Genomic DNA, 3,202 nt, shown 5'->3' with positions numbered 1-3,202 from the left:
TTGAGTTCTTCATTATAGTAGATACCATTGAGCTCAAATCTATTAATTATATGGTTAAAAATTAATTTTACCTCATAGATACTTTGAACGATATCATTAGGGGTGGTATGGTGTTTTTTCCTTCCATAATTTGTTGCAGGGCTTGCCCTTAATAAATCTTCTTCTTTAGTTCTTCTTATGGGAATGGTTCCATCCGGGCACCTTCCATTCAAATGCCATAGCTGAGTAATTTGGGCTTGGAGTTTGAAGAGATGTTGTTGCTCACATCGAATGAAAGCCCTTTTGGGTAAAAATTGTTGGATATATTTCAACAATTTACTTTGTGATTAAGCAAAAGGGAATAACATATAAATCTAATAATAAGCAATAACACAAAAAGGATGTGATAGGAAAAACTAATAAATAGATACTGCTTATATAAAAAGAAATCTACAATATAATTAAAAACTCACAAACCAAATGCGTGAAGAATGAATGATTCAAATCAAGCTATGTGTTTGACACAATCTCCTTAAAGCAGATTTTGCCCCTCACACAATTACTGTAGTGCTTTGAAACTCATGAACATCTGCCTCCTAGGATAAAATGATCTACAGCACCAAAAAAAAAGAAAAAAAGCACACAAGTTCATGCTCTACAAACTACTCAATGTCTCTTTCTCTCTCTTTGACACAAAATGAAATGCACAAAATATTCTCTCTAGGAGATTTTTCTGGAAAAAAAAAAATCTATGAATGAAGGACTATGAAAAATTATACGTTACTGAACAGGCTTTCTATTTTAGTAATAACTGTTGTGCATAGACTAACTGATTCAAAAATTAAAATAATAAAATATTATTATCTAGACAAGTAGGCCCAGTCCACATATGCCAAAAGCCCAACCCAATGCCCAACTAATGAGCATATAAACTCATGTATTATCTCTTTCCTTTCCTATGTGGAACTCAAGATTTTTATCACTTTTAATAACATCTTCAAGTAAAAATAGAAAATATCAATTTCTTATTCACTCTATTGCTATTGTCCAACAAAAGCTTGGTCTCATCTATGGCATTTGGCATATATACCAACGCAAACCCAACCCAACCCATACCAAATGTACAATAAGTATCAAATTATTCGCGATACCAAATGAAATATAGTTAATTAAACTAGTCACTTGAAATATGCCACCAAGAGGTCCCTCACCTGCTCGGAATCTGCCACCCTCTCCTACTTCAAATCCAGGGTGGTCACACCCATAATATATGTTCCTTGTAATAGAAATCTTAAATGACCAGAAAAGCCTTATGTATACTTCGTGTTAAGTACAAAAATATGCTTTTAAAAATTAGGAAAATTATTTAAAGTGATACTACGCACTCTAGGAAACATCCCAAAATTGAGTAGGGATGTTTATTCTAACTTTTAAATCGAAACTTATAATATGAAAAATTTTACTATAATTAGTAAATTCAATAAATAGAGGCCTAAACGAAGGACTTTGGTTGAGACGTTGTAAAAGTCATTACCATGGTTCTATGAATGTTAAATATCCTTACGCCGATTCTTTTGAGAATACCAAGTTTCATGTGATTTGTTACCAATTTTGAGGATTTCTACTAATGTCTTTTTACCTTTTTTATTTCTTGAAATCGACTTAAGACATCTCTAAGGTCATGGAAAACCTGAGTTGTCCATTTTCATCAGTCATGAAAGCGTGAATATGGTGGTAAAATCCATATTTAGTTGACCATTAACGGTTTGATAATGAAAGCATCAACGTAGTGGCAAATTCCATTCATATTCTCAAGTATATGCGTTCACCCCAGTTTGGCAGGTATCAAAATGTACAAACCAAACTTTTTACTATTATCAGGGAAGGTCAATATGCCTGTTCTTAAAAAGAAAAAATAATAACAAAAAACAGAATTTCATCGGAATGACATACAAGTACACAACAAATCCAGTCTCTGAAAATGGACCCATTATGGCTAGATATATCAACTACAACAACTTGCTAGCAACAAAAAAAAAAATGTAAAGACACAAGCCTTGGTGTAGATATGAAAATATACATTTTTGTTACATTATGTTATTTTCTTGAGGATTATAATCTTGATGAATGATGAACATCAAGAACAGAATTTTGAGATCCAGAGAAACAGATAAATGTCTCACGAAATTACTTACTAAATTATAGATCCACTCTTAAATAGTAAAAAAATCTGAAACAATAATATACTAGAAGCGCACTAGATATTTTGGTCATCCATGCCTCGTGAACTTTTCAGTTGAAAGTAGCCAGTTTTTGCAACACTGAAGTAATCAGCATTGATCCATCTTTTGCGACTTCTTATTTTGGAATGAAAGATTCTTTACAGAAACAGCGACAGCATAAAATATCGAGGCTGCAAAGTAGGCAAAGAAGCCAAAAAAAAAATGAAGTAATAATGAAGTGGACAAATTAAGAAGAAAAGAAATTTGTGTTACTGATTTATTTCATTATTTATTTTACTTTTTTGTAGTGTCTTGAACTATTGGTTTTATTAGAAAAATTCGTGTTGATGATGAAAAAAAAAAAAGAGTAACCTTTTTTGGTGAATATTAAATTGAGATGATGATGATATAGTTCAATAAATAATAATCTTACCATTTCTCAGTTAAAGTTCTCTCATGTTCGCGGCCAAGGTTAACACTTTGCTTCGGCTCCCCTTTATTTTCTGTGACTTGACTTTCTGTTGGTTGTTTTTTGGTGGCATAATTTAGTACAAGAATACCAGGAAATCTTGTCTAGAACATAATATAATCAACTTAGTACTACATGAAAATGTGAATGTGTGTGTGTGTGTGTGTGTGAGAGAGAGAGAGAGAGAGAGACAAGGATGGACAAGACCTGATGACTGTGGCTGGTGCTTGTCACTTGCATCTTGCTGCTCTTTCTGCTGCTCCATTTTAAAGCAAAAGCAACACTAAAGCTTGTCAAAGATGTATTTCCACACAACTGAGTTTCTTCTTGACACTTTAGAGTGTATAAAATATATATGCATTCAAGTGGGTGAAGGAATTTCACTGTGGAGGGCTTGCTTTCCCTTTTGGCTATTGTTTCACAGCTAGCTAGCATTTTATTCTCTTTTTTCATCACGTTCTAGAATCAGAATCTAATGTTAATCTCAATTAGATTGGACATAATGCATATAAAATACATCTACAGAAAACAA

General features: G+C 32.6%; 1 long non-coding RNA gene across 1 annotated transcript; it reads right to left on the bottom strand.

The window, feature by feature from the left end:
- Window positions 1–2,046: 2,046 nt before the first annotated feature.
- On the bottom strand, window positions 2,047–2,999 carry LOC142614481 (uncharacterized). The gene is made up of 3 exons (XR_012840458.1): window positions 2,878–2,999; window positions 2,635–2,719; window positions 2,047–2,392 (listed from the first exon to the last, which is right to left on the bottom strand). It is a non-coding gene; the product is annotated as an uncharacterized LOC142614481 (long non-coding RNA).
- Window positions 3,000–3,202: the final 203 nt, after the last annotated feature.

This window comes from Castanea sativa, chromosome 11, assembly GCF_040712315.1.
Source record: "Castanea sativa cultivar Marrone di Chiusa Pesio chromosome 11, ASM4071231v1".
In the NCBI taxonomy this organism is placed as follows: domain Eukaryota; kingdom Viridiplantae; phylum Streptophyta; class Magnoliopsida; order Fagales; family Fagaceae; genus Castanea; species Castanea sativa.
The sequence above is the reverse complement of the archived record's forward strand: the minus strand, read 5'-3'. Positions and strand labels throughout refer to the sequence as shown.